At 41.1% G+C, this 25,681-nt stretch overlaps 1 protein-coding gene across 4 annotated transcripts in view; it reads left to right on the top strand.

Moving 5' to 3' along the window:
• The first annotated feature begins 7,691 nt into the window (after nucleotides 1-7,691).
• Nucleotides 7,692-25,681, top strand: part of NCOA2 (nuclear receptor coactivator 2) — a 188,226-nt gene continuing 170,236 nt past the window's right edge. Inside the window, exons 1-3 of one of the 4 annotated variants that reach the window (XM_077186428.1) lie at nucleotides 7,692-8,018; nucleotides 15,075-15,181; nucleotides 17,584-17,663. The gene's annotated coding sequence lies outside the window, so the exon portion shown is untranslated. The remainder of the gene's footprint in view (nucleotides 8,019-15,074; nucleotides 15,182-17,583; nucleotides 17,664-25,681) is intronic. The other 3 variants (XM_077186425.1, XM_054636477.2, XM_077186430.1) reach the window with 3 other exon arrangements.

The raw sequence follows: 25,681 nt of genomic DNA, 5'->3' as shown, positions 1-25,681 counted from the left end.
ACACTGCTATAATTATTACAAATGTATTTGAAGACTTAAAAGTGGAATGGCTGCATTGTGACAGCACAAGGAAAAATATCAAAATAAACACAATTGTAGCCTCTCTCTTCTTCAGCCCTGGCTTTTGCTAACTTCACTATTTCCTGATGAGCCAATGGATAACAGGCATGTGTAGTAAAACCAAAACCTCTGTCTAGAAAAAATAGAGGTGAGAATGTATTACGGTATAATTACAACTTCAGAAATGTGAACCATCTTTTACTGATATAGGGCTGTCTCCTTGAGTGTGCACGGAGGCTGGAGCACAGACTCATTTCGGTAAGGTGACAATTTTGATGACCAGTGATTATTTAAAGTGCTGTTATCTTTTCTGCCCCGTTGAAGAAAGGAGAAAGAAACCACAGAATTTTGTATTGTGAACAATGTGTCATGTCGGCCATATGGCCGAGGTTCATGTGGCAACACTATCTACTCCAAAGGCAGGGAAGGCAGTTCCAGGGGACCACTGGAGTCTGCAAATCCAAGGAGCTGCGCAGGGAAGTAGGACAGATGTCCAAAACTGATCAGGGAAATCTTCAACAGTTCTGGTCGTTTTGCACTCTCTGCCTCAGTCTTCAAGAATGACTGCTCCTCATTCCTGATGCCTCTGGTGAGTCAGATGAAACCGATGTCAAGGCGTTTTCAGAGGCCATGTCATTAGGGTGAAATGGAGGTAGTCTCAGGGGATGGAAAACCTCTGCCCTACCACATAGTCCAAAAAGCTCAGGGACAATTTTTAATTTTAATTTTGTTAGATTAAAATAATTCCAGATAAAAATTTTGTTATTCTAGGGTTTAGGGTGGTAAGTCAAACAACAAAAAAAAAAGAGTTTGGGAAGCTCTAATGAAAATATAATTGTTTTAATAATAAAAACAAAATTTAAAAAATCCTAATGATTAAAAAATTAGAGCAATAAGATTGATTGTCTGAATTTACAGAAGTATAACTTGAAACTCAACTCTCTCTTGAAGTGAAGCCAGGCTCTCTAAATTTACTTCATGCTTTCTGGACTTTATTTACTTCAGTTAAAAGTTTCTAAGATCAAGCTTCTGTGCTATCTGTAAATCAAAAAGCTATCTGTGGCCTCCAGTTTGGAAAGTCATTTAACTGGTTCTGTGACTAAATCACTGTCATCCTTCCCCCTTAATTTCATTTCTTTCACAATGGTATTAGGCAGGAACTGCAAAAGAGGGAGGCAGATTTTAAGTCTGCTGCATGAAATGTGTTGCTTGTACAGACATGCTTAGTTTTTGACAGTTAAAAACATGCTTCACTACCGTTCTGATTTTTTTTTCTATCTTCTGGATTCTAATTACATGAGCTGGTAAATTTACATGTGTACATAACTCTAGATTTACATAGTAAGTGGACAGTGGTGAGCCGATGTTGAGCAGACTCAAGGTGCAATCATCTTAACAGTAAGTTTAGAAAGTACTTTCAACATAGAAGATGTAGAGTCACTTAGGGTTGCACGCTCATGATTGAGGAGGAAGGTTTTCTAATGTATATGGTCAACAATGAGAAGTAATTGTTAATTGTGAATTAATGAATCTGCCTTACAATCAATTTTCAGAGTACATCCCAAAGAGAGCAGCACAAAGGGAACTTGTAAATGTGTACATCTGCACTTGGTGATGGTGGGATGGCCTTTAATTATGCCATCTTTAAATCTTGTGAAGGTACAAAAATTTGTGTATTCAAGAGCAGGAAATTAAGGGAAGAAGACAGTGCTGCACTATTCTAAACAAAAGGTAAGTTAACATATTCAACCACGTAATTACAAGGGGAAGACAACACTGCTCTTTAACCAGCAAAACCATAATGAAACACTTCTACCTCTATTTCTTATAAGTAGCTCAGTTCTGCCCCTTAATATGTCTGCTTGGAGGCTGCTTACCATTTTGGTTAAAGGCAGAGTACAGGGGTGAGCTGGGCTTTTTTAATCCTCAGTAGGAGGGATGGCAATGTCTTCTTTAATAGACTGCATGAATACACAGAATATGTCACAGCACAACTATTGTTGAACACATGCTGCAGGATGAGAACATGGGAGAGACCGAGAATAAAGACTAGCAAAAAAAAAACCTAAAAGAGAAAATAAGGGCAAAAGGGGGGGGGGAATGGTGGTTAAAGAAAATAACAATTGAAGTAGGAGAGCAGTGCAAAATAAAGCAGAATAGCATAAAGAATTTTTTCCTACAAAAATATCACAGAGGCACAAAATTCCTGAGGCTGGGAAGGACCTCTGGAGATCACCAGGCGCTGGGTCCAGGATTCCAGAGGTATCCAGTAGGCACTATCCCTCTTCTCAGGGTTGGAATTTGATGTCACCTGCTCAGAAGTTCCCTCACAGTGTTCAAGAAGAGTTTTAGAGGCAGGTTTTGCTTGTCTGATCCAGCACTTCATGTGATCACAATTATACATAGGTGAAGGAAAGTAAAGAAACAACAGGTCTAGGTAAATGGAGGTGCATGCAGCCAGGTAAAAGGTAAGGGTTTTGGTATGACATTACAGTATGAGACAAATAAATACACTTCTGATAAAATTACATCAGTTGTGCTTTGGTTCTACAGGTGTATTTCCTTCAGCTGAACATTATTTTTTCTTAGCATGAATTGTTTACTAAAGCAGCATGAGTAAAATGAGTCTTTTATTCCAGTATAAAAATATTTTAACAACTATTGATTAAAATTCTTATTCTTAGTGTATACATTTCAAAACATTTTATTTGGCAAAATTTATCCTTATTGGTTTTTTTGTATTAAAAATGTATTAAGCTTTTCAAGATTATTTTATTTTAAAAAATTACAGTGAAGCAGATTATTGAATTAATAAGGCATAAACAGGCAACAAGATGTTTAAGTAATCACTTTTTTACTTAGGAGCTTGTTATTGGAGGTGCATAAAAATATATATTTATCTCTGAAGTTTTTCTAGGAAAAAAAAATTCTAACCATATATGCACTATATGCATATGATATTCTCTTCACTGCAAGCTCTTAATGAGGTTGTTGTAGCACTGTATCAAATCATGATAAAGCCAAAGTGTCCTTGAAGACCCTGAGCCAGATCCCAGATGCTTTAAAGGAAGCCATGTAAGTCAATGTGTTATTTTGAAAGGGCAGATTGTGGTAAAGGGCCAATGGAAGCAGGATACTCAGCAGTATTTGGAGATGTGAATGGAGGTCAGAGGGTCACTGTAGTTGTAGGAACTATAGGGTGTGTGTGTCATGCCAGGGGGTGGTGTGGTGGTGTAGTGAGTAAAGGTAGGGGTGACTGGGGAAGGTGGAAAAAGGCAAATGTTAAGTCCATCTTCTAGGAGGGAGATCCAAGGAACTACAGGCCAGCCAGGCTGACCTCAGACTGTGGGAGGATTAAGTAGCAAATCCTCCTGGACACCTTCTCCAGGTGTGTGAAAGGCAGTAAGGTGCCTGGGGGCAGGCAGAAAGTTAGTGTATCCATTTCTCTCTTTGCAAGGGTTTACAAAGGGCAAATTCTGCCTGACCAATGTGACTGGTTTGTATAATGAGGTAAGTGAATCTGTGGAGGAGTGGAGAGCAGCTGATGTCCTTTACCTTGACTATAACAAAGCTTTAGACACAAACGACTACAGACCTCCTCTAACCACACTGGAGAGGTAGGACCAAGGCTAAGTAGAAGATAAGGTGGAACATTGGCTGCACCATTGGTCTCAAGGGCTGCCATCAGCAGGAGCAGGTCCTGCTGGTGGCCAATGTACTTCAGGGGTGGGTACTGTGAAACATGGTCAGTGACTTCAGGGATGAGATGAAGAGCAGATCACAGCAAAGTGGGTGATAGCGGCCAGTGCTCTGGACAACCTTAGCAGACTGCAAAAATGGGCTGGCAGGAACCTCACAAAGTCCAATGAGTGGCAGAGCAGCATCCTGCATCTGGTACAGAATAGCCACTTAGAGGATAAAGCAATAGGAAAGGATTTTCAAAAAGAAATTTGGAAGTCCTGGTGAGCAACAAGTAAGTCAGCAGTGACCTTGCAACAAAGAAGGTCAAGAGCATCCTGGGCTGCCATAGGAAAAGAATAGCCAGCAGGTTGAGGAAAGTGGCTATTCCCATCCATAGAGTGAGAGCACATCTGGAAAATTGGGTCCAGTTTTGAGCTACCCAATGTGGGAAAGATGCAGACATAAAAAAGAAACTCCAGAGGAGAGCCACCACAATGGTGAGGGTGCTGGAGCACATGATGTACAAGAAGAGACCAAGAAGGTCAGTTCATTATTCTGAAAAAGAAAAGGCTGGTATAAATTTTAATGTCCTCCAACTTCTTAATGGGCCAATATAGAGAAGATGGAGCCTTCTAGGAAGTCCACAGTAGCCTTTTCATTGTGGGAAGCAACAGGCATAAGCTGAAACAGACCAATTAGACATCATGGAAAAAAAACCAAAACAGCTCACAAATGTGTTCAAACTGTGGAATGGGTAGTACAAAGAGGCTGTAGACACAGTAAAAATCATCTGGTAATGACTCTGGAAAACCTTGCATAACTTCAAAATTGGCCCTACTTTGAGATGAGGCTTCAACCAGAAGACTTTAACAGGTCCTCTGAATCCTGAAGATGGTTAAGATAGTGGAGTATTTTTACACAGTTTTAATTGGGTTTTTTTGTGGGTTTGAGTTAGGTATATACTGTGTCAACAAAAATCTTATTGGTTTCATAAAGACCATATTTAAATCCACTTAGGAAGGTTAATGAATAAGTGGGGATTCAATTCCCCATAAAGGTGGGCAAAGTGATTCTACAGAGTAAATGCAGCTGCTCATGAAAAAGGCTTTGTGCACCAACAGCTGTGTTATATATTGCCCTGATGTCAGCAGGTGCACATAAACCATTCTTCCTTATGCATATAAGCTGCAGGTAGAGCTTTATGAGACAGCAGCCATACCTGAATGGCCTACCAAGTTCATAAACTACCAGCAATTTGTTCATAACCTTTCACCTTATGGAAAAATAACTTTACTTATTTGAAAACCAGTTAGAAACACATTGGCAAGTGCTAGTTTTACTCTGTGTACCAATTTTTAAAGAAATATGGTACGTAGAAAAGGCAAGAAAAATAACATTGACAATATATGACTGGGAAAACATGGTTGCATTCAGATTTTGAATTTTTTCCTCTTAATTTATGGGGGCAAAAAAGTTATATGAAAGGAAATTCAACCAAATTTCTCTGAAAACTCAAAATAATTAAAAACTTCTCTCAATGCTAATTTTCACACTAGGAAAGGTTTGAAAATCACAGTGAATAATCAAATGAATGCATAAAGTGATGTTGTGAACAAAATAGCAAGCAGAAGAATGAAGGGGAGGAAAGTGAATACAGGAGAATGACAGGAAACTTGTATTACTCTTGTTTAGAATGGATGAAGTTTTTGCTGAAAAATTAAGCCCAGCTCTAGTCAACACAATGCAGCAAGGGTGACACTGGAGAAGTTTCAGAGAAGAGCTGTAATGCTGAATAAAGTCTGTACTGAAGTGTGTTTATGAAATCTATTTCCCATCTGGAAGATGGTCCCTTCTCTTTAAAGAATAGCAGTTAGGAATAACATAATTACTGGGCTTTGCATACAATGACACTTGTAACCAGGGCTTTGGGTTTTGGCCTTGGATGACAAAATGTATTTGCTTATGAGTTAGAAGCTTGTAACAAATTTCAGTGGATCTGAGCATATGTGTGTAGTTAAATCTCCTCTCCCACACAGTTTGACTAGGAAACTCAGCCACATAGGAGCCAGGGCTTTTGTTAATGTTGAGGCTAAAAACTCCATGTTATATGAGCTGTCTTTTATGCTCCTACCACAGCAAGTTAAAGATCTTCCTTGCTTTTCCTGGTGGCTTTAGGTATTAGTTTAATAAAGATTTTTGGTTATGTTTAAGAAAGTTAGATGTCAGAAAAAAAAATCAAGCTTTCCTAAATAAGAAAGGCTGGAATTGAAATTATCTGTGCAATTCTAAATTGGACTGTTTATGGTCACAAAATTAAAGACATACTTTTTTCTTTCTTTTTTTCTGCCCCAGTGAACCACTGTTTCACTTTGCATCAGAGAATGAATCACAACTGTGAGGTAAATGAGATTATTGCCTATCTAACTGTTTGCTTATTTGCTACAGAGATTTGCAGAGATATGACAAATGAGGTCAGAGGAAAAGTTTTGTCTCTCCAGGACTCTTTACCCCCCACTTCCTTTTTTTTTTTTTTTTTTTTTTGCTGGGTGGGTGTTTTTGTGGTTTTTTTTAAAATTTTTCTCCCCCTCAAATACAAGCTACTCTTACTTGCTATGTTATTTCAAGGTAATATTCTGTTTTGTATGTTTTACAGACAGAATTAATCCTCAATCTCTTTTTTGCCTGCCTGTGTATGGGCAAGGTGGAAGAGCTTCCTGAAGACTAAGTAATTTCTCTGCCAAATACAACTGATGGGGAGAGATGTTCAGAAGGGTTGTCCTCTCCAGTTGCTGCAGTATTGTCTTCTGAAGATGATGTCAAAAGTACTCCAGCTAAAACAGTGGCATTAAGGTGGATTGGATCTTTGGTTACTATCACATCAAAGCTCCAATTGAGCATGTAAGAACGACAATCCCTCCATCCCCATCTCTAATGGGACTAAATTCAAATAGATTTCTGATGGCCATCCCTCCCATTTCTGAGTTCTCTCAGTAGAAGAAGAAAATATTGCAAGTTTTCAGCTAGTTTATTGCAAAGGCCTCTTTCTTTAACATGGGGGAGGAGTGTGGGAAAGAGTTTTCCTTTAATTTGTTTGGAGAAACAATTGAACTATTTTTGCCCAATGCAAGAAAACAACTTAAAAAAATGAAGTCAGGCAAGTATGGGAAATTTTATGCAGCACAGTAGTGCAAAATGTAACCATCTGAAAAACAGGGATTATGATCAGAAAAATATAGGACGAGCCTAATTGCAAGCAGAGTTAGCTATACCACCAGGAACAATATATAATCTACAGATAGCTACATAACAACTTGGGGCTGCACATGCAGGCTACAAAATGTCAAAAATAACGAGTGTTGCAGGGTAAAGTACAACTCGCCATTATCAAAACGTGTGAAAACGTAAAGCTTTTCTTGTAAGATAGGATTTCTGCATCACGGATTGCTTCTTGAACTAAAGGGCAATGTTTAACAATCGCCCTCCCGCCCTTAACAAATTTTAACTCATGTATTCACTCCTCCGATCTAGGGAAATCCTGCATCTCAATCCCCTTGCTCCCATGAGTGAGATACAGCTGACACGATTTTCAGCTTGCGTTGTTTTTTTTTTTTTTTTTTTTTTTCCGGAGGCAAAGAAAGGAAATAAGACTGTATCCCCCCGCCTCGCTTCCCTGTTTTCGTGAATATGGGCCACTGAAAGCCGTAAGAGGGCTGACTGCTCCGGTCCCGCCTGGGAGCGGGGCTCCTCCAAGGACGGACAGCGAAGGGCCACAGCCAAAGTCTCTCCCTCCGAGGGCGAAGGACTTTGTTTTTCCCTTCCCCTTTCTCGCCGGCTCGGGTGCCGAGGAGGAGGCTCCCGCGAGCGCTGCGCAGGGCTGCGAGCGGGGCGCTGCCATTGTCCCTGCGGGCGGGGCGCCGAGCGGCCCCGCGCTCCGCCGGCGGCAGCGGCGAGGGGCGGTGGCGGCCCCCGGAGCGCGCCGCGCTGCCGCCCTCCCGCCCGGCCCGGCCTCCCCCCGCCCGCGGCCCGGCCGCTGCCGCCGTGCCCGGGGGCAGGGGGGAGTGACTTGTGCCTCCCCCTGCCTCCTCCCCGTCCAGCCCTCTTCTGGGTAGAAGGGGAGGAGGAGGAGGAGGAGGGCGAGCGGTGGGAGGGTCTCCATTGAAATAAACAAGCAGGCAGTTATTAAAAAGGAACATGGCGGCCGCAGCCCCAGCTTCAGCTTCATCTTACAAAGCGAAGGTCAGCGCCGGCGGCAGCGGCGGGAGACGGCACTGACCCCGGTAACGGCTCCCGCACGGCCCCGGCGCGGCGGGGGGTGTGCCCGGGCCCCCCGCGCCTGCCCGGCCGCCCCGTGTAGCGCCGGGGGGACGCCCGGGGCCGCGCCGGTGCGCGGAGGGGCGGCGTTGGCGGGCGGCACCGCGGCCGCGGCGAGGCGGCTTCCCCCGCGCCGGCGGCGGGGGGGAGCGGGGCGGGGGCTGCGGCCCCTCCGTGGGGAGCGGAGGGAGCGCGGGGCCGCCCCTTGCCGGGGCATCGTGCTCGCACCCCCGCGCCCGGCGGTGGGGGGGTGGGAGCGCGGGGTTACTTCTCCGGGACGTCCCCGTGTTTGGGCGAGGGAAGGAGGGGGGGATAGGGCACCCCACCCTGCCGGGCCGAGGGGGCCGGTTTCCTGCTCCCAGGCCAGGCGGAGGTCGGGTGCCGCCTCTCCGCGCCCCTGGCTGGGGGGGAAAGTGCGAGGAACCGGGAAGGCGAGGGGCTGATCTGGGGGTCAGGGACTGCCCTGGCCCGGCTGGGGGAGGATGGGGCAGCGGGGTGCGATTTGGAAGGGACTGTTCAGGACGTTCCCCCTCACCCCCACCACGTAGCGATAGCGAAACTTGAGGGAGGGTCTCTCCCCGATGACAAAAGGGGTGATTTGGGGAGCAGAGCGACACCGCCTCCCCTTCCCCAGCTGACAACGACTCGGTGCGCAGCGGCGCGGGCCGCTCCGCGCTCCGTCCGTGGGGCCGAGCCGGCCGCCCCCCTTTCCGCGCCGGGCAGGGACCGCGCCGCCCGGCGCCCTCTCCCCTTCCCCCTGCGCAGGGCGCCTCGCCGCCGCTCCGCGCTCTCAGGGGACGCGAGGGGAAGGAGGGGGCGAAGCGGGCAACTTCTCTAACTTTCTGCGCGGGGGTTGTGCCTGCCCGTGCGCGCCGCGCCGGGCCGAGCCGCGGGGGCGGGCGGCGGGGCGTCGCAGCTGCGTGCGAGCGCAGCCCGGGGCGCCCGGCCGCCGCCTCCCCGCGGCCCGGGGAGGGGTGGGGGCCCGGCCGCCGCAGTGCCGTGTGTCTGCGTGTGTGCGCGGGGCGGGGAGCGGCGGCAGGAGGAGGGGGAAGAGCAGAGCAGCCGGCCGGGCGCGGGGCCGGGGTCCCTGGGCGGGTGCCGCTCCGCTCCCTCCCGCTTCCCCGCAGCGGGCGGCGGCTGCAGGCGGGCCCTCCGCGGCGAGCGGAGCCCCACGCGTGAGGGCGGGGGAGGGGTGCGGAGGTGCCGCCGCCTCCGCGGAGGGCGGGTGCGCGGCCCCTCCCCTGCTCCGCGGGGGGCGGTGTGTGCGCCGCCGCGGGCACCGCGCGGCTCCGAGGCTGCGGGCCGAGGCGTAACAGGAGCCGCGTCCCTCGCCTGCCTCGCTGCCCCTCGCTCCTGCGGCGCCGCTTGGGCCTGAGCGCTCCCCCCAGCCTGGGGACCGCACTCTGCTCTTGCCGGAGAGGAGCATTCAGGCCGTGTAGTTTGTGGGAAACCTGCCCGAGAGCCTGGCAGAAAAAGGTGGGGGGGGAGGGAAATAAAAAAATAAAATTAAAAAAAAGGCCAGGAGGTTGCTCGTAGTCACTGGGAAGTCGTGATATCTGTGTATCATGATACATACTTAGTTTGAGTTAGCCTGTATACTTCGGTCTGAAATGTGTGTATGTGGGACACTATAAATATACTTGTAATTTAGCTTGGCGAGTCTCCTTGTGAAAGGAGAACAGCCTGCTTGTTCGATAATAATCAATTGTTGTTGTGTTTTTATATTTCTTTTTTTGTTGTTGTTGTTTCAGAGTAGTAAGAAGCAGGTGAATAGGCTTTAGAACTCAACCCATAATGTTTAGGTATAATTTGAGCTAAGCATATAGTGCCTGGCTATGGCAGTTACAGCAGAGCTCTATTGCCACTGTAAATAAGTAAGCATTTAAGACTGCCAGTCTTTGTACTTAAAGCATTTTTTTTCGTTTTTGTTCTGCCATTGTGGGTGAAGGCAGTCATTTGGATTTTATCCCTTTGGGTTTTTTATGTACTGAACTATAAAAACAGCCCTAGTCAGTTAATTTCCTGGCTCCATATAACCCAGTGGCAGTGTTGGGCCGCCTGGTGGGCTCCTCTCACGGGGGAATCCTCTGGCATTGCCCAAAGGGATGAAGCTGCCAGTCCGCTGTGTTGGATGCTCTCTGACAAATGCCCATGTTGTATATAATTTTTAATGTCATACCGAAACTATTACACCCCAAAGCAGAGATCTTGTTTGCTTAAACACAGCTTAGTGTGGATGGAAACTGGTTGATTTATCGCACTTGGTGTAGGTACTTGATGCCTCCTACTTTTTTCCAGAAGACTTGTTTGTTTACGTCACCAGTGGTGTCACAGATAGGATATACCATGTTTGCACATCGTTCCACGTACAGACATGTATGCAAGCGCATATGGACAGTGATACATTTGTATCCCTTACTTTCGCATTTGTGGTAACAGCTCTTTTGGGGACTGCACATAGAAGTTGGCTCTGTTGTGTCATATGAGATAAGGAAAGTTGTATATTGCCCCCAAAAGGTTAATCCGTAAGTGCGAGAAGCTTAATGTTCATAGGAAATCTTGGTTATCTACAATCTTGAAGAAAATACTTTGTCATGGACTCAACCTTCAAGAATATTGAGTACAACTTTAAGAAGAAAGATTCATCTTTTTTCAACATCACGCATTATTTTGAAGAATTGCATTATTTTTAACATGTTTTTATCTCCATGGGCATTATGCAATAAATGCATGTCAAACGTGCTGCAATCACCTCATCTTTTTAGTCACTGTACTCCTTTATTTCACATAAAACCTGAAGATTTCTCAACTTTGTATTTTCTCAGGCTTGTGGTCTTTACTAGGGAGAGAATCCATGTCTGATGTGGTTCTTCAGTATCTCTGCAATGTCTGAAGGCACTTCTTTACTAAGTGTGTAAATTCCTCATTGTGTGTCCTGGTGGTGTCAGTGCTAAATTTGAAACTCAAGATATTTGAATACTTTATTGCCATCAACAATGGTACTTTTGGAACCAGTTTAAGTTTTTAAACTTAATCGTGTTATTTGAGAGAGAAAATAAGGTTATTTCAGGTGGAAACTTCAGAAAATATAAGGGATTTATTCCCATATAGTGTAGTGTATTGCATTAAACTGAGACTCTGAAGTAAAAATTAATTACTTAAGAATAATGTTTATGTTTTTATAATCATTTAGGGTGTAGCTTGCTCATTAGAACGCTGAAAGGCTCTGTTGAAAGAGGCATGTAAACTGTCTGTAGTGTTGGCATTCCCAACTTTTCCCTCCGTCCTCCAAAAAACCAGTAAGAGCTAGCCCATCTGCAGGGAGCCCAGATTTTGCAGCAGGAAGAACAAAGTCAGTGAGCGAGCCAGCTGCTGCTACAATGCCCACTGTCTTCTGCTCCTTGCCTTTGTTGCTGATGTCACCGTCTCATTGGCAAAATCTGGGCTTCTGCGCTCAGCTGGAGTTTCTCTAGCACCTGACACCAGAATTGCAGAGGCTTAAGAGGTCTAAGCCTTGAGGATGCTGTCAGTTCGTTTGAAAGAAAAGACGAACCAAAGACTGCTACCAAATTTAAATATAAACGTAACTCTCTTTGTCTGCCGAGCACTAATAGATTGTGCATTGGAGAAAGGGAACACTGAACTAAAACTGTTCTTGCCATGCTCAGTTCTTTGTACATTTGCTGTGGCTGGCCTCTCTAAACAATGCACAATGCATGCAAGTAAGTATATTTAACAAATTCCACACATTTCTTCAGTATTCTGATAGGCATTTAAATGCTCAATATTCATTTATGTCCATGTTTGGCTTTAGAGGTCAGAGGTTAAATGTGTTGTTACTGTATATACTCTGCTGTGTGACACAGCATTTTAAACTAAGAACAGAGTAACATTGATAATTACTTTATAGAAGGCATATAACAGCATTCATTCATCCACCCATTTTCTACTGTTAGTTAACTTAGTTATAGACAGCTACTCTGCCAGGATCCCCTATTTTTATTTTTAAATGAGGTGAAGTTCACTGCACTGCTTTATTTTTGTTAGTTGTTAAAACATTCTTATACTTCTGGCAGCAGATAATGACAAATTCTTCAATGTAATGCTCGGAGCAAAGGAGGCGGAGAGGGAGAAACAGGGAGGGAGAGGAGGGGAAAAACCCTCCTGAGCATATGGAGACATCCAGAAAAAGATGTGCATCGTCAGCTGTGATTCCATTGTGTGCTTGCAGACAGGATCTGAGCTCTTCTTCTCTTGGGAATTTAAACCTTACAGAAGTATTCTTTGGCTTTTACCCGGCAGGATAATGGAGCTTAGATAACATATATTTCATGTATTTATTATAGATAATATTTTGATAATATTTTATGATTTCAGGGAATAAAATACAGTTTCCAGGACTCCTGCTCTGTGTTGGAATCGCATTTTAAACAGTCATATGTATTGCTGAAATGGTAACTTAGAGTAGTAAGAATAATTTCTAATATTACATCAGTGGTTACATATTACAAAGGCATCTTACCAGTTCTACAGTTAGTAGTTTGTCAGCAGTATTTACATTATGCAAACCCTCCCTATTTTAATGATTCAGTAGCTCAGCCTTTTCAAAACATACCAAGTAGAAATCTGACATGAAAAATGACAGGTTGTATAGTTTCATCAATTTAGGATACAGAATTAGAAAAAAAAAAAAAAAGACAAAAAACCTAGGGTATTTTTTAGACAGTTTTAAGACAAAGCAATTTTGTCAGTGTTGTGAATATTCAGAAATAGCATTTATACAATGGAAAAATGAGTGGAAGAAATTAATTTTCTTTCATTCAGTCCTGAATTTACCTATTACCTCGAAGAGCCTTTCCTCTCCTGAGCATCTGGAATGCTTTTGCCAATTTTATACAATTATTTTGAGTTGATGAATAGTTTGAAAAATAGATCTTGAATGTGGTAGATCTGCTGCACTGTGTTTTGTAACTGTTTATGATTTTTCAATCTTTTTCTGTGGAAATTGCACGTTATTCAAATGAAAGACTAATGGAAATTTTATTTAAGAGTTTTATGGATATATAATGGAAACAATTCCTATGGAAAATGTATCGTCATCAAAGCGCTTGACATCTTGAAGTTTGAAATTAGTTCATTAATTTAAGTGTCTGAAGCTATACCGCAGCATATTAACAATATGCACATTTTTTTTCTCCTGCAGCTTCATCATTATGCTATTCCAAGTCTTGCATTTCCTTAAATGGCTTCCATAACAATCTCCCATTAATACAGTTACTGACAGATATTATTTTTCCTTTGCTCTCATTTTAGCAGTTACAACTGATAGTAAATCTCACTCTTTCTGTGAGTGTGCTCCCATTACTTAGATATTAAGGTGCTTCTTTGGAATGTGCATTTGTTTTTTGCACCTAAGATGCAGTGTCCTCAGTAAATCCTATTTACATTTTTCTCTTTGTTTTTAAACTTAAAGAAGTTATTTTCTGTTTGGAAAGGAAAACTTGTATTTTGCTGGAATAGTCCCCATTACATGGAAATCTTTATTGGATTAATGAAAGGGCAGAGAGTATAGGTGACAAATTAATTAAAATATCTACCGAATGTGTTGATTTGTCCATAAATCTTGGGTAGTATGGATCACATGAGCTTCTATGAGGGGACATAGTGAGAACATATATCTGCTGTAGTGTTGACTGAGAGTTGCTATTTTGATGCTTTTTTAGTGAGCTATGTAAGACATATTGTTGCTCTTGGGTAGGATTTATAGTGGGCATATCGCAATTGGCTGCTTTATTGGCTGCCTCGGTGGAGAAGCCTGGGACTGAAGAATGGGCATGGAAAGTGAAAGAACATTTTGCTTGTTAAGTCAGAATTATTATAGAATTTTACTCTTACTCTGCCTATGCTGTAATTCATCTGTGTGTGAACAGATTCAGTTTTTCATTGCTGTCAGTATTGATCTCTAATGAGCCTGGCCCATGGATTTTGAAGAAAATCACTCCAATTAAAAACAATGCAGTTTGTCACCTATTTGTACCTCATGGATTATGTAGGAGATATGCTAAACTGCATTTAAAAAGAAAACTTCTTGAGAAGAGAGGAAAGTCTATCTATGAATAAATTTGAGAGGGCATGCTGACACTTTTATTACACATACTTTTATGACCTTACAAATTCATATGTCTGTGTGATGCAATTAGAAATTAATAAAAAACCCCAAAAACCCAAAAGACCCGAAGCAACCCAAACCCTATGAAAACCCACAGTCCTAAGTTTTAATACTTGTGAATCTGAGAGTTCAAGTATCATCTAGGCTACAGTGGAGATTATTTTTCTTCGTTCTGCTTACACCATGCTTTGAGTTCACAAAGTAGCTTTTCAGCCCTTTCTCTTTCAAAATTATTGTCAGGACTTGCTGACCAAGTACTTATGTATTCTGAGAATACATGTGATTATTGTCAACTAATTTCACTTGCTAGTCTCTCTCAGTTTTGTACCTTGGTCTCCAGATACATGAACAATGTCCTCATCCTCATCCTGTTCTATCAATTTTCTGAAATAGATTCTTTGTGGAGGAGTATTGAGTGTATAGAAATAAATAAATTCCAGTTTTCAATTAAATTCTCAAGGAGAAAAGCTCCTCTTCCAGTCTAAATCTTTGTATTTTCCAAAATTAAAATTTACAGCTAGAAATGTACTATTTTCTTTAAATGAGTCCAGAAGAGTTGTTGCTATTATCTGGCGTACAAAAAAAAAAAAAATTGTTGATACTTTCCAGGCTATAAAATGTAGCTCTAATAGCATAGTTTAAAGGTTTTTTATTTTAATTGCTTGCCAATTTTTGTTGACATTTGCAGTGCAAACATACTTTTGCTTGTTTTGCTGGATTTTTTTAAGTGTTACTTTGAAACAAAGATACTGAATTTTTCATGAGGCCTCAAAATATATTTTGCTTCAGTTCTGTGTGAAGCTAGTGATAACTGCATGATGGTGAGATCATTTGTGTCTCCTTTTCTTCTTAGTTTAGGAATGATGGAACCTGAAGACTGAATGTAGATAAGAAAAAACCTCTGTAAGCTCACCAAGTTCATGCTCACTAAGCTTGCATGCTGTGGATGATCTCTTCCAAGTATGTCTGAAAGTGGCAGTTCCCACTCCCTTTCAGCTTAACTATATTTTGTAGCATTGATGTTGTGTGTTTTGTTCACAATGATGGTTTTATGGACCACAGAGGTAAACACACCTTAGGTACCTGGAATGGAGACCAGAAGGGAAAGAAGTGACTGTGCACAAATGGAAAATAAAGATGTAAAGTGTTCTGAAGTCAGAAGACTGTGTGTTGTTCTGTTCCATATCAGTTGTTTTTAGTTGAGGTTTTTTTGACCTTTAAAGCAGTTTTCTTTTATTCTTTGTGGGATGGAGGAGTGGATAGTGGTGTTGGAAAATGGCAGGTGTGGTTGTGGTGCATTCCATTTTTATATTGTAGGTAATGTTGATAATTTGTATATTATTTGAGGCAGTGATCTGCTCTTCATGTGGGCCTTTGTGCACCACTATTTACAGAGTTATGCCACTGTGAGACCTGGCTTCTTGCAAGAGTAGTTCCCTTGAATTCTGAGGGTCTTCCCAAGAAGCTCCTGATTCTTGTGGGTTGGGTGTAAATTTGCACAGGCATAGGTGGTAGTTGGCTTGCTTCTTCTTCAGCCTCCAGAATGGGCTTGAGAAGGGAAGGCAAAGGACTAACAGATCATTTTGTTGTCCGTAACTTCACGTTCATCACTTCTTTTCTTCACTGACGGTCTAGTTTAGTTAGAGAAATGTATCAGAAATATACTAGATAATACATCTATTCAAGTACATGAGCCTATTGCTAGTTGCTGTATAATTCAAGAGGTTTTTTTGGGAAGAGAGGTCTTGTTAGTCATGTTTTTGTGTTTTGAAGGTAGTGCTCCTGCTGTGAAGCTATAATGCATTGTTTTCAGACAATATTATTGTTAAGCATTTTATGACTAGAAAAATGAAAATCAGCAAAGCTTGTCCTTTCCAGTGGGCTTTTGTGGACACTACTGTAATGGTCAGGAGCCACATGACTTGTGAACAGACTCCTTGAGCAGCTGTATTGGAGGCCACAGAGACCAGGAGGTGGGATGCAAAAAATAGGGAAAAACAGCAGGGAAATAAAAGTGAGCAGCCACTTGATTGTCAAGAAACAAAATGGTAGCAGAGTACTCATTCACTAGTGCCCAGCAGGTCAAAGACAGGAGATGAGTGGGAAATGTTTCCTGTTTACTGCTCCCTGGGGGAAAAGGTCTCCCCACTGTGGGCTGGGGCTGCAGCCCCCATGTGCTGCTGAGACTGTGGCTTCTCTTTGGTGTCTCTCTGAACTGCCAAAAGATCTAGCAGCATACTTAACATTTTATTCCAAAACAAGATGGTTTTTTTCTGTCAACAAGGACCCACTCAAAGCCCTGAGTTTGTGATCCACAGAGCTTGTGTGCTTTTTGGACATTCCTGAGGAAATAATGTAGGCTTATCTTCCATGTGTATATTTTATATAAGAACACTTCTTTGTTAGTGGTGCCCTTAAATAGTCTGTTACTGTAGTGGTATCCTGTCTGTAACTGAAAGAACTTATGCAGAGTTTGTTTGAAGAAGGTTTTTGTAAGATGGCAGAAATGGCAAAGAAAGAGGTTGATTCTAAATTCTGCTACTCTCGAGGCATAATTAGTGTATGGCGGGGTTTTTTTTGCTGATGACTCTTGTAGTGTACCTTTCATTTTATTTCTGTTCTCATTTGCTTTATGTTCTGCCTTTTTGTTTGTCAGAATAGGAAAGTAGAAAACTATTCTTTGGTGGTTTGCTTGGATACATTTGTCATAAAATGCTCTTTGACCTACAAACAGAAATTCAGGTATAATATTTGTGTGGGCAGTAGCACACTCCTTCTCCCTTGAAGGAATTATTTTGCTGTGCAATGTATGGCCTCTGTTCTATGGACTTTTTCCTGCTTTATGGGACTCCATATGAGTGAAAGGCTTTCTGTTCACTGATGCTTGTCACTTGGGTCAAGAGTATTGTAAGTGGAGGCTGAGAGAAGAAACATGCTTCTGTACATGCAACTTATAATAATGGTTGAAAGAGCACCAGTTTCTCCTTTTTAGAGATTTGAAACTAATGTGCTGTCAAATCAAGCAGTCAACCAAAAAAAGGAACCAAGCACTTCCAGAGTTCTCACAGATTCTTTAGTGAAAATAGAGGCTGTGTACTGTGTAAGTTAATGTAAACATTTTAGCTGCTATCACTGTGAATTTGCAGTAGGCAGCAGGTAGAAAGGAAGTTGTGTGACTGGAGTGATTGTGCAACTGGAAGGGGGTTGTAGTTATGTCTGGAAAAGCAGATAATGCTCCACAAAGTTTGTGTTTCCCTCGTTGTGTTTTGCTTAAAACAGCAATGTGCTAAACATCGTATTTTTGTTCTTCTATGCCCATCTCCAAAAAAAGACTAATATTTTTCTCTCAAATTTGTTCCTAGCATACTTGAGATGTATCTGAGTAGTGAGGCCCCCTGCATACACAGCCCCTAGAAATCGTTGTCTGCATCGCTGAGTCTTGGTGAGTTGTCTATATCCTATTGCATTTAATTGGATTGTGTTGCAGTTTTATCTTCTTCACTGGGGAGTTTGATGTGAGATGTCTTAAATTGATTGTGTGGATACAGCAGAACAAACCTTGGTTTTAAGTAACATGGGGTACTGTACACTGAGTGGAAAGACTAACATTTTGGAAACTTAGAAAATGATGGTGAGACTGGTTGTGGAAGCAGAGGGTCCTTGCTTTGGTGCCAGGACCAGGAATGGGACTTTCTGCTGAGACAGGCTGAAGGGATCAACATGCCATATTCTTTCTTACTAGGTTTGTTTGATATTTTATACTGTAACTAAGGAATTGACATTTTTCAGATGTGCTGATTATGGTCTGTCTTATGGCAAAGGTTGAATATGAACTAATATAAGCTTTTCCATCCAACTCTGTGCACTAATAAATTACTTAAATTGAGGGTTGAAATTGGTATAATGACACTGATGACTTAAACTGCTTGTTGCTCAAGAATTACTGTCTTACGACTCCATCAGGCAGTGCTGTGCCTGTTTAACTCTGCTCTCAAGAAGGGATAATACCACTGAGAATTAGAAAAAGAGACCCCTGCGGATTGTTTAAATGCAGACTAATAATAGTTTGGTAGTGCAGTGAAAGAAAGTAGAATATAAATGCTGTGGTTTTATTTTAGGTATGTTTGATATGTCAGTATATTCACTTGGTATAAATCTTTTACAACAAATACGCATTTGAGATTTTATGTGAGAACCTTTTCAGTGTACTCATGAATAAATGTTGTCTTTTAACACATAGAGTGACTTATTAAGGTCAGAAATATGTATTTTTGAGGCTTGCACACTAAATATAGAGGTGGGAAATGAGCCTGCTGAAAGAGTTTTTAGTTGTTTGGGGGATGACTGTTTATAAAATGCCAACCAAATATGGGTAAAATTATGTAAGCCCACATCAAGTATCATTTCCTCTTTTGTTAATTATGTTCAGCATTTTTTGAAAATTAATAATGCTTTTCTTTAAACTTTCCTCATTTTATAGCATCAGTGAATGAGAAAGCAGGTTAAGCAGTTTTCCAGTGCTTTTTTCTCTTTTCCCTTTTCAGTTCAGATAAAACACTCTGAAGTTCATTCTATTCAATGAAGTTCATAATTCTGGTTAATAATTTGTTTTTGTTTTATACTAACTTGAAAATTCTTAGCTGCAGAGATGTTATTACTTATTTATACTTATTACTTACACCATATTAGTTATTATTTATTTACACTACTTACCTGGACTGCATAATCATAAGGTACTTATGCAGGTCTTCTCAATAATAATCTGCTTTTGTAATCATTTAAGCAAATTATTTAAAAAAATGCAAATACTCTAAAATATTGTTTTCCTAGTGAATAGCACTCAGAATGAGTTAGGTGTATGTAATAAAGAGAAGAATGTCACTGCCAGGATTCTCTGTAGAGAACATGAAATTTTGTTGTCAAGTTGATCGTATGTTTGTTTTCAGTTGTCTCAATTTCAAATTTCGATTAAAAAATAAATGCATTAGGGAAATATGAAAATAAAAAGCAATTTCCATATAATTACTTGGGTTTTTTCCTAATTAATTTATATGGAGGAAAAAAGCCAACCTGTCTTTTCCTTAGTGTTGCTACATTCTGTGCCAAAACTATAGATTTGGTTGATACAGTGATAGAAAATAATCTGGTAACTTCACACATGCTGACCGAAACACAGTTTCTGTGTTTAGGAAGTTCAAAACCTTTATTAAGAGCAAAAATTATATGAATATTTGTGTGTGAAGTCTATGGTGATGACATTAAACCACTTAAAAAAATGGGTGTCATGAAAGGATTTATAGGGCAAGGATGAAGCAGAGAGGTAGCTTTTACTCAAAATATTTGCTTTAAAATGTGTGGTTATCTCTGTGTTCCTATTATAGACAGTTCAGCAAAAGTAGGTTCCATAAGCCAAAGAATTGTTTAAAATTTTGGTTCTATTGAATCCTTGGAAGTCTTTCTATTGAGTTTTGAGTGTCTAGGGCTTCAGTCCTATTATTTGACATACTTGCATGCTCACCTTCTCTGTTGCAAGTTCAAAGAGTTGTAGCTGTTTATTTTAACCAGTATACCCATCTGAAATTATACTAGTGTTGGAAGGATACATCAGTTGGAGTGTCATTTAAGAAATCTGGGCCTTGGCTTTTGACTAGTGTTGCTTGTGGAATTATAAATGTTGGTTTTGACTGTATGTTGTGAGACTGCACCACGACTCTGACTGAAATTGTGCACATTCAGCTTGTCTGCCACTGTATCAAGTTTTTTGGAAAACGAACCTACTAGTTAAAGCTTATTTAGTCTATTTTTCATTTTAGTTGAGGTAGTGGGTAGCAGCTGCTGTGTGCTCACAAAAAAGGGGATGCAATTAGAATGATGATAAGTTTAGACTTGCAAAAAACCCAAACACATACAAAATCTGTTTTAATTTCCAGTCTAAAAGTTACCAGTCAGAAAGCATTTTTTTCTCTCTCTCTCCTTTTTTCATGAAGTGGTTTGCTTTGTAAGGAATATTTCTCAGCAAAAAGAACATAGATTAGAGAAATCTCAGTTTTCTGTCACTCTTGATCTGGAGAGTCTGTTTCCATCTAACTTTGTAGTGATTTCACTGTCGTTTGTGTTGTAGTTAGTGTCAAGTGTGATAGAAAATATTTGTGTGTTTTTTCATTCTGAGTTATAGTGCTTGTTGTTTACAGCCGTAGTAGATACAGAAAATTCTGACAAATGTCTCATTTTTGACTGTGTTCTCCTAATACATGTTTGTGTAAAGGTAGTGCTGTCAGAAAATAAAGTGCAGTACTGAAAATAAAATTGCCTTATATCAAAACAAGTTTTTAGAGCCTTGGGTATTAATTTAAGGATGCAAATGAGGAACTTTGAGTAGATTCCAACTATCAGACCTGAATAAGGCTAGCTTCTGTGAGCTTGCAAAGCAGGGCTGGAATGATGCTTACCTAGAACCCTGGAGTCAGTTCAGAGCACCCTAATTCCCACAGAAGCTGTGTTTCTGAAATAGCTGAAATAAAATATTGGTATGTGTAATCTTTAATGAATTTGGTCTTCTCTGTGAAGGATACTTAATATCTGTTGAATTGGTTTGTGATAAATAAAGGGAATGTGTTTTCATTGCTAGACCTCAGAACTGGGGAGTTGTGTCTTGCATGAAATGCGATAAGATTATTCTGTGTTCAGTCACTGCCGTTCAGTAGCGACATTAGTTAACATGAATTGCCTGTGAAGATGCTTGTAAAAGTGGATGCTTGATTATGGTGAATTTAATGTAATCAGCGTTAAAATGGTACTCCTAATCTGAGAGTGAAGTTCTGTGTGGGTGGTACGATGAGAACTGAAGTATTAGGAAATGAGCATCTACTAAGATTTATACAATTGCCCCCTAAAAGCATTTTTCCCCTAAAATTGGAACTGGGATTTTATGAAAAACGTTATGTTGTGGAAAAGTTGAAATTTACACAAATGTAGTATATTGCATTTCTTTCCTTTAAATTTTATTAAAATTTGGAGTACTGTAGAGAGAAATCTTGTGCTTGCAACTAGCAGAACTAGATTTGTTAGTAATGAAAATACTTTTAAAGTACTTTCATAGTTTTGAGGCCACAATGTTCAAATTCATTGTAAGGCTGGATTAAACTATTCTTATATATGTAAAACTCATTAACTACTGTAAACGGATTTAAATGGAGTGCTCTGTCAGTGAACTTTTTACTGCATTGATGGAACCAAACTTAATATATATCCAGGACTGTTGAAAATGCTCATTCAATTGATTGAAGCTTGCCTTTTGTATGTAGTTATATCCTGGAAGATTATTTTGAACATTGCAGTTTCAGTGAGATAAATAAAAAATATTTAGGAAATGGGATGGCTAACTTGATTTTATTCACTTCTTAAATATTGGTTTTGACTTTGTAATGGACTTTGCTAAGATTTTTCATTTCTTACCTTGATAGGAACCTTTTTATATGGACAAAGTTATACTGTATTAGCATTAGCAGAAGAAATAGATGTCATTATCATCTGTGGAAAATCAATGTATATTTTATATATAGATTGATGGCATTGTATCGCCAGTATTGGAGCCTCGGAATTCTAGAGGGGTCAAGAACAGGACAACTGAGCACTTGCATCATCAAAGAAGATGAGATGCATTTACTTGGGCAGATTTTCCTCTGGGCCTGCCTTTAGTCCCTGAATTGGGAAGAGTGAAATATTTACATGGCTTGGCTCTTGACAGTAAATAGTATTAATTAAATACAGGGCTTGGAAATGGTACTGGTATTTCAGATGAAGGCCAGTAGATTTTGCCTTGGCTTTCTGGAAATTGAATTCCAGTAGTCTGTTTATTTGACAGCATTAGAGTACAATGCTTTGTGGTTCATGGATATTTGTGTACATTAAAGTGGGTGAATTTTTCTAATACCACAATGTGTTAGGCTCAGAAGACTTATCTGCTGTAATGGTAAGGAAATTTGTAGATGATTATAATATAAAGTCTTGTACAATGTGTTTCTCTCTCATTAATTTACTTTTATATTAACTGGACTGCCAAGAAATTAAAGGTTTTCTTTTTAAAACAAACTTTTGGATGTTGAAAAATTCAGATGAAAGGCCCTAAATAAATCACAGACATTCAGTATTATGAAAATGATTTAGAAATATTGGTGAGTGTTACAGTATCATTGGGAAGGGCTTTAACTATTCAAATATGTTACAGAAACCTCCTCTAGTCATCTCACCACAACCAAAAAAATGGTACTGGCACTCTTCTGTACACAGTATTTGTTACAGTATGTGTGTAAATGTGTTGCTAAAACTTTTTTTGCAACTGTGTCCATGATAAATGAAGAATATGCTCTCCTCTCCTTTTCCAACATCTGTTGTTATGGTCTAGATTCTTGCCTTTTTTTCATTATCAGTGCTTTTCTTCCTTCAGTAATCCCAAATCAATAAACTACAGCATTCTCTGTACACCAAACTCTGTATCTTTCAAAATGACAACAATAAGCAAACTAGGAATATTTAAAATTAGAATTGAGACAAGAATTAGTTTTATAGTAGATATTGCAATTTGGTTTTTCCTTGAGGGAAGCTGTAGTAGTGTCAGGAGGAATTAAAATGTTTCTATTCACATTTTTTCCAGTGTGTTTTTCTTAACTTGTATTTGAATGTTCTCACTTAAACTTTAAAACATTATCCTTATGAGTAACACATAAAATTGAAGATCCCTTTTTGGCTTGGATTCTTTTGTCTTTCAATCTCTAGTTGCCTATTTTACTGCTTAAGAGAGTGAGACATCCCCTACATTTCTCTCTTCTGGTTGTGAGCTTGAAACTACTGTGTGGTGACACAGTTTATAATAGTATTTTAAAATGGGATAAAACCATCTACATTTCTCTAAAAGTAGGTGGCCAACACATGAAATTTCACTTGGGTTAATTTTTATGGCCTTTCAGTTTTCAGATGTGGTTTTTTGCTTGGCTTCTCTTCACAGATCCTGGTTAACTGTGTTTTTATTGCTTAGTCCTGCTGAACAGACTCATGTAAAACTTTTTCTGTCTCGAGTTACAGTATGTAACTTCCAGAATGTATCCTGTGGTGGAATAGGTTTTATCTGGAGCTGATGGCACATAGAGCTTGATGCATGACTACTAATGTTTAAAATATTCCTTGTCCCTGACTGTGATTTTAGTCTTTCCTTCCTCATGAGCTTACTCTTTTGTCAATATCCAAGTTCTAGGCTCTTGATCAGCTGTATTGGGTTTGCATGGCCAAGCTTTGGTAATGGGTAGATTCTTTGAGAAGCTTCCTCCTTGTCCAGCCATGAGTATGCTCAGGGAGTTACTGGCACTTCTGCCAGTAACCCCTGGCAGTGCCAAAGACAGACCTGCTACTGGTCAAGTCTGGGCCAGTTCAGAATGGTGGTAATGCCTCTGAGAGAACATTTAAGAAGAGGAAAAAAAAATCCTTGAATCATTATGCAATTGTAATTGTGGACAGAGAAGAGCAAGGTGGGAATGTGTGACAGGAACAAGTGTGCAGACACCAAGGTCAGTGCAGAAAGAGGGCCAGGAGGAGCTCCAGGTACCAGAGCTGGGATCCCTCTGCAGCCCATGATGGCCATGGTGAAGCAGCTGTGCCCCTGCAGCCCATGGAGATCCATGGGGATGCAGGGATTTGCCTGCAGCCTGTGGAGGAGCCCCACCCTGGAGCGGGTGGGTGCCTGAAAGGAGGCTGTGAGCCCATGGGAGGCCCATGCTGGAGCAGGGTCCTTGCAGGGACCTGCAGACCTATGGAGAGAGGTGCCCATGCTAGAGCAGGTTTTTGGTAGGACTTGTGATCTTGTGCCTGTTCTTGAAGGACTGCACCCCGTGGAAGAGTGAACTAAACTGCAGCAGTTTGGGGAAGGCTGTTGCCCATGGGATGGACTCAGATTGCAGCAGTGTGTAGAGAACTGTTGCTCCTGAGATGGACTCACTTTAGAGGAGTTCCTGGAGAACTGTCTTCCATGGGAGGGACCCCTTGTTGGAGCGGGGAAGGACTCCACTTCCGAAATAGTGGCAGAGACAACAGGCGATGACCTGACCATAACCCCCATTCTGTCTCTTCCTGCACCGATGGGGGAGAAGGCAGAGCTGGGAAGGAAGGAAGGGGGAGGAGAAGGTGTATTTAAGGTTTTATTTTACTTCTCATTATGCTTCTCTGATTTTATTAGCAATAAATTCAGTTAATATCTCTGATTCTAACCTGTTTTGCCTGTGATGGTGTTTGGTGGGTGATCCTTCCCAGTCCTTATCTCAACTCATGAACTCGTTGTTATACTTCCTTTCCCCTTCATCTGCAGAAAGGAGTGAGAGAGGTCTTGGGTGGGTGTCTGGCATCCGACCACGGTCAGCCCGCTACATCAACATTGAAATATTTGAGGAACCAATACCAGTGAGTCAAATTGTATAACACTCTTGTTGCCACACTTAAAACATACTCAATACAAATCTACAGAAGGCAAAAAAAACCCCAATCCCAAACTACCCCAAACCAGGCCATCTTATATGAGATATCACCTGCTATTCCACCACTGTCACACCCCAACCATGCTACCATCCCTACTGTACACCACAGGCTGTGTGCCACAACCTAAATGATTAAATAGATTTGTTCTATTAATTTTCAGCCTTAGTTGGTTAGTGCCAAATGTGCTTTGTATATAGCACATATGTTTCACAATAGTATGTATTTATTTTTGAATACAGGCATGGAACCATGCATATGGTGCTCTCGTCCTGTTTTAGGTATTGTGGGCACTTAAAGGGGAAAAAAAACCTAGCAGCCTGCTGCTGCTGAGCTTGATTCCAGTAACAGTAGTTATCAAAGTTGCATCTTACTTACTCGTCCTCTTATTTGCTTCATCACTCGGTTTCTGAGCTATTTCCTTCTGCCCCCAGCTTCCAGGAAAACTGGTTTGTGGTCTTCTGATACAATCTCATAAAGCTTTGGGATAGTCCCATGTTTTGTGTCAGGACAACTTGATCCATGATTGTGAGACTCTTTCTAGAGAGTTGAACTTACTTGTGTGTGTCTATTTTGAGGGGGAATTGCTTACTGAAAATTTATTTTTGGCTAGCTTAAAGCTGTTAATGAGTTGACTGGAATTTCATAAGTAGCTTCATTGAGGAAGGGGGTGAAAGTCCCTGCTAATCAGAAATGCTGTAATGGCTCACTTAGGAAATTCTGAAATGAAGTTTTGGATTTCAAGGCTAGAGTCACAGCAAGACTCAACAGTCAGTAAGCCACAGGAAAGGCACCTGCGTGGCTACGGGTACAGCTCTGAGTGGGAGCTGCTGCAGGGTGCGAGGAGAGGCCCCTTGCATGGCCACCATCTCAGTGGCACAGCTGTGCCCTGGGTACAGGGACAGCTGATGGCTCAGATGGCTCCCTGCTTCCTGGCCTCTG

The sequence above is a fragment of the Agelaius phoeniceus genome, chromosome 1 (genome assembly GCF_051311805.1).
Source record: "Agelaius phoeniceus isolate bAgePho1 chromosome 1, bAgePho1.hap1, whole genome shotgun sequence".
NCBI lineage: Eukaryota > Metazoa > Chordata > Aves > Passeriformes > Icteridae > Agelaius > Agelaius phoeniceus.
This window is presented reverse-complemented; position numbering and strand designations above follow the sequence as displayed.